This window comes from Vigna angularis, chromosome 2, assembly GCF_016808095.1.
Source record: "Vigna angularis cultivar LongXiaoDou No.4 chromosome 2, ASM1680809v1, whole genome shotgun sequence".
Lineage (NCBI taxonomy): Eukaryota > Viridiplantae > Streptophyta > Magnoliopsida > Fabales > Fabaceae > Vigna > Vigna angularis.
Window position 1 is genome coordinate 35689896 of NC_068971.1, and position 6514 is coordinate 35696409.

The following is a 6514-nucleotide window of genomic DNA, read 5'->3' on the forward strand; positions in this document are numbered from 1 at the left end:
GAGATTAGGAAATTGACAAGGAGATTATACATGGTTGGTTGCATAAATGTTAGGGTCCAGGATTTGAGAAATTTCCTTCAGTCGGGCAGCCTTTTGTCAATTTGTATATGGAGTGTACAATGAGGGTGGACGCAACAGTGATGGCAGTAGCCAGCCAAAGCTGAACATTGAGTGGTGCTAGGAAACATACAGAAAAGTCAACATTATTCTAATGCAGCTAAAGAATGTTCATCGGTTGTGAAATCTGAAGTGTGTGTCTTAGTTGTCCTCATTGAAGATCCAAGAAAGTTAACTAACGAAGTGTAAAAATTTGCTTCTTGTTGTGGTCCTTGGAATAATCCATGTAGGAATATCTAATGGTATAATGTTACTGAATATGGTGTTCTGATAACATGTAACTTCTTTTATAAACCATTTTTAACTCATTTCATTGTGTTCTTCCGAAGTTTAGTCAGACTATTGTTTCAACCTTTGGTTTCATAAAAACCTGCACAGTAAGAACTTTGATTGAGTAAATTATATGTAACTCAATAAAGACTGCAACTTCCATTCATTATTGTTTCCTTATCACGAGTATAACTACCAGTTAATATGGCCCACCAAATTCATTGTCATTCAAATAGGATTCTTTTAATCATGATCTTCTAAAGAGGGCCATTTATTTTTAAAGATAAAATAACAAACCTTAACCTGTTGAAAAGGAATTATATGTCAATATTGCATATCTATATATAATAAATCATACATGTACCGAAATATACGTGTTTTTATTTTTTAATAAAATCTTGAAATTATATACAGTTACTTTTCTCATCAGTATTTACCAAGAATTGATAGATAAACAAACCAAATCCTTACATTAGATTTTGTAAGAACATGAATGAAACTTAATAATGAAGTTATACCTCCAACAAATTTACAATTTCAAACAAATTTCACTCATTGTGTTAAGAAGTACATGTTTTTTTCAGCCTTGCATGTGCTATTACTTCCACAGCACGTGGCCTATATCCCCTCCAAATCTAAGGTGTACCTCAGGTCAAATTGGAGTAGAAGTGTTATCCACAGTTCCAGGTTTCAAACCAAAACCAAGGAATGTGGGTCAAGTATAGGTTGATATAGACATTTAGACATTACTGAAGCACGTGTGAAGATCTTGTCATCTCAAGGTACCCTGTATTCATATTCATCAATTATAGGCCTTAGGAGACTTTACTTCATGGAAAATATTTAGCTTTTCCTATCAACAACACTCTGATGCATGAATCAATTTCATATACGTACTTTAATTCTGTCTAACATATGGTGGCACACTCGTGTGCGTGGCCTTATATTGAAGCATAGATTGAGGGGCCAGAGTGTGGAAATTGTAGTGGCTGGAATGAAAGTACAGGAAGCAGTGATGGGAAATAGAAAAATGGTATTGAGCATTAAATCTGTCTAACCAGCTGTAACAATTTTGAGAGAGAATGGAATTTATTCAGGTGAATAGAAATGTGTGTATTTTGTATTTGTTATAATTAGCTTCAAAATATAGTATTTTTATATATAGTCCAGTATTATGTATTTGTTATAATCAAACTACTAAGCGTGACCTTCTGTCCTTATCTGCTGGTAGGTTCAAAATGGTAGTGACCACGCTTAAGTAGCTGACAACTGCTATTCCAAGTAGCCTTTGACAATTTCCTGAGCCTCTCAGGGTTGCTTTTTCTGTGTTCTGCATCATGTACGCTTAACTTTCATTTGAGGGTATCTTTGATTTTGAATTATAAGTTTCAACAGATTTATTTATTTTTATTCAAAAGATTATCTTGGACATGATTCAATAACTGACTTAAACATTTTAACTCCACGACTATGATGTCTATGTTTGCAGATATTCTCAGTAGATAGAAAACATTTTTGGAAGTAATTAATAAGTATACATTAGCATTCTGTCTCTTTCAGTATTTTGTAAATTGAGCATGATTTACGCAACTTAGTGGAGTGGAGAGGACCTACTGAGTATACCTCATAAACAAGTGATGCCTACCCAAAATAAACCATCAGTGAATACATTAGAAGTCTATAAATTAAAAACATATCCAAAGCTTATAAACTATTATCATCATCCTATGATTGCTGATGTGCAGTCTGCTGATCTACTCTATTTCTTTTTATTTCTAACATTATTTCTAACATTATTTTGGCAAAATGATGCCAAATCTTTTACAGTTGTTGTATCTCATGTTTTTATCAAATTTTCATTCCTTTTCTCCATAATGGTACAAGACTTGTAATTCTTGTATTTGTTAGAATCACTTTGTTGTTTTTGTAATTCTTTATGTTGGAAATTACTTTTGCTAACATTCTTAGACCTTTTCTTGTCTTTATACTGAAATTGTGTCCGTAGCAAATGATCTACGTTCATTATTCATTATTCATGTGTTTCAAATGTGTTTCAATGAATGTTGTAGTTCTCAATCTCATAGTCTCTAAATCATATGTTTCTTCAATGGCTACAACCACGTGGTCAAAACTTCATATAGATGGCTACCTATCAAGTAGTAATATATTTTAATATTTATAAACTCTGAATTTGTTTTCAGAGTTTATCACAACACTTTCATCAATGTAGTGATGTGATTTCTGAATTTTTTTTCAGACCCTATATCATCATCATCATTTAGATAAATTTACCTTTTGTTTGATTGAACTCTTAATTAATGTAGTGACGTGAATGTCAGAAACGGTAGAAACCCTCACACTAAATACTTCTAGAATGGATCATTTACCTTCTTATATCGATTCATCGTCAATTGAGAATAGTAAAGGTCGATCAGATGTGTGGGGACATTTTACTAAACAAAACCCTTATTCTGAGAAGAAGGCTAAATGCAATTATTGTGGTGATTTGATTAAATATTTGGCTGGAACAAGCGGGATGAGGAATCATTTGACGAGATGCAAAGAAAATCTTAATAAAGAAGCATTCAAAAGGCAAAAGCTTTTATCATCAACTACAGAAGTTAGTGTTAGCCCTTCACCAACTATTTCTAAATTTGACCAAAATGCATCTCGAATGAAGTTGGTGAAGATGTTTGTGAAGTCCGAGCTTCCTTTTCGATTTGTGGAAAATGAGGACTTCCGTGACTTTGTATGGTCCTTTCAACCACGATTTGAAGTCTCATCCCGCACTACATTGAGGCGTGAAATGTGGGAACTCTATGAAGAGGAAAAAGCAAAGTTGAAAATGTTTCTATCAAAGCAGTGTGAGAGGGTTTGTTTAACTACAGACACATGGACTTCAATCCAAAACCTAAATTACATGAGTTTAACAGCTCACTTTATTGATAATGATTGGAAACTTCAAAAGAAAATTTTGAATTTTTCTCAAACAATGGGACATTCAAGGGAGCTCATTGCTAAACATGTTGAGGCTTGTTTGAATAATTGGGAGTTGAAGCGAGTCCTTAGCATCACTGTGGATAATGCTACATCAAATGATGTTGGGGTCCAATACCTCAAAAGAAGGATGTTATCATGGAATTGTCTCGTCTTAAAGGGAGAATATGTTCATATGCGCTGTTGTGCTCATATATTAAGTTTAATTGTGAAGGAGGGCTTAAAAGAAATCAAAGATTCAATTTCAAAAATCCGAAGTGCAGTTAAATATGTGAAATCTTCTCCCGCTAGATTTGCTAGATTCAAGGCATGTGTTGAACAAGAGGGAATTTCTTATAAAGGTATTGTTTGTCTTGATGTTGAAACAAGGTGGAATTCAACTTACTTAATGTTAGAGGCAAGCTTGAAGTACAAAGATGCCTTTGTCTTGCTAGATATGCAAGATAAGAAATTTAGTGTTGAAATGGCCAAAAGTAATGGTGGTGTGCCATTAGAAGAGGATTGGGAATATGCGAGGTCTATTCTACCATTTTTAAAGATGTTTTATGACTCTACCCTACGCATTTCTGGTTCTTCTTATGTCACCAGTCATATGTATATGAAGGAGGTGTTTGGAATTGGTAAAAGGATTCAACAATATTCTGAGAGTAGTGATTTGAGCATAAAATTGATGGCAATGAGGATGAAGGGCAAGTATGAAAAATATTAGGGAAATCCTAATGGAATTAATATCTTATTATTGATTGCTGTTGTGCTTGACCCTAGGAGTAAGTTGAATTTTGTTAATTACTTCATTGACTACCTCTTTGAATCTAGTATGGCCAATGAATTGAAATCAAAATTATTGTCATCTTTAAAAACACTTTATGAACAATATCAAGGTATTGAGGAGGGTTCTCAAAGTAGCCAACAAGAATCTCAACTAGATGATGATGATGATGATGATCCTCATGGCATGAGTTTCTACCTAAGAGCTACAGGACGTAGATTTGATTATATATCAGAGCTTGATAAATATTTGAGAGAGGATCCTGAACCTTATATGAAGTCAGTTGAGCTTGATATTTTACATTGGTGGAAAGTCAACTCGACTAGATTTCCTATCCTTGCGAACATGGCTCGAGAGGTGTTAGCCATTCCTATCTCTACCGTAGCATCAGAGTGTACATTCAGTACAGGAGGAAGAGTGGTTAGTCCTTATCGTAGTTGCCTAACGCCTAAAATAGTGGAAGTGCTTGTTTGTACACAAGATTGGTTAAAAGGAACACCTTTCTCTATACTTTTTGACGAGGATCCTAAAGAACTTGATAAATTTGAGCAAGGTGAGATTATATGACAAATTTATATATTTTTTAATTTATATTTTATGTGTTAAAAAATGATTAAATATTTTATTTTATTTTTGTAGAGATAACATCTCAAGATGAAGTGGGACCTTCAAGTGCTGCTATTAATTTGGATGATTGAAAATCAAGAAAGAAGCATTGATGTAAGTCCTCGAGCTTAATGTAAGGCTATTGAAGATGTTATTCTTGAGCTTGAACTTAATGACTATTGTGTATAGAGAAAATTAGTATTTGTAGAGTTTGTTAATTTATGGATCACAAGTTGTTTTCCCTAACAATGGTTTTATGAAGTTTTTAATTCTTTACTCCATCTTCAATAGAGATTTGCTATTACTGTCAGTATGCTACATTTTCATGGCCATATTGTTATAAGATATTGTGATAATTTTTCAGGAATATTATGATTTATTTTAAAAATGTGTCTCTAATACTTTTTCTTTGGTTTAATTATATGCAATAGATGGGAGAAAATGGCTATGGCTCTATATCCTGGTATACCAACAAGCTATATGGAGGGTTAGTATTTGCAGTAGGAATTTCATTTCAATTTGATTTCTGGCTTGAGTCAACATATATCATGTTGTGTATCTCTTCAATTTGAACGTGTAAAGAATCATCAAACAATTTTGTTGTTTTTCCTTTTGGTTTCTGGAGCATGTGATTTGATTTCAAGAGTGTGTTCTTATTTTTTGTTTCTCTTACCAGATTATAGTCATCCTAGAAGGTTCAACAAGATTACATCACTGAGCAACTCTGTCTACTGTGCTATTTCTCAAGGTGTGTAAGGAAAAATATATATTTATATTTTTCTGCTGATATGGCAGTAAAAGGAGATAGCTATGACATCAATATGATGCCTTTTTTTCTGCTGAGTTATGCTTTATTCCAAAACTTCTTTTGCTGCTTTATTGTAGATATGTATGGAAGCTTTAATGGATACAAATTTGGTGTCTCTAGTCTTCTTGTTACCATAGAAACTCTGCTTTTACACATAAAAGTGAATGGGTGGAAGGCTTTGTGATTTTATTCTCCATGACAGAATCAAATGGATGACAATGTTTTATACTTCTAATTGAGAACTGTAATTACCTGTAATTGAAAATTGTTTTCAGTATCATTTAGCTTTAATTTTGAACTGTTTTCACAAAAAAGTTTACTGAACTGTATTTCAGTTAACTGAACTAAAAAATAGTTTAGTTCAGTTTTTTTGAACTATTTTTTAGTTCAGTTCAGTTTTTTTAAACTATTTTATAGTTAATTGTAATGGATTTATAGTGCAGTGCAAATAGTGCAGTTTGCCCACCCCTAGTTGTGGTGGTTACGAAATCATTAACTCATCATTAATTTTTATTTGATTTTAATAAATGATTTAATAAATAAAGGGAAAATGTGTAAAATGGGAGGTATAAGAGGAAATTGGTGAGGTGTAGGGAGCATTGCTCCAAAAACAAAAGTAACTTCAAATACTGCCAAATTTCATGAAGGTCAATGATTTAGATGGTGAAGTGAAGTTCTTAATGGAGGGGATCTAGCTCAGACAACCTTCCATCTGTGGAAGAAAGCTAGAGGGGTAAGGGAAGAAGCAAGTGCGGAGGTGACTCTCAAGATAAAGGGTTGGAAGCAATTCATTAGCATATCCTGAGAATTTTCGAAAGTGATTTTACAAGGGTGAGGGGTGTTGAATTTATAGTGATTTCAACACTCATTTTCGAGCTAACTACACAATTGATCATCGTGCTAAATTCTCATATCAGGTGCCACATATTTGACCATATGAAACAACT

General features: G+C 33.2%; 1 long non-coding RNA gene across 1 annotated transcript; it reads left to right on the top strand.

Annotated features, from left to right (window-relative positions):
- Positions 1–4586: 4586 nt before the first annotated feature.
- Positions 4587–5291, top strand: LOC128195214 (uncharacterized). The gene is made up of 3 exons (XR_008246778.1): positions 4587–4706; positions 4793–4873; positions 5191–5291. It is a non-coding gene; the product is annotated as an uncharacterized LOC128195214 (long non-coding RNA).
- The last annotated feature ends 1223 nt before the right edge of the window (positions 5292–6514 follow it).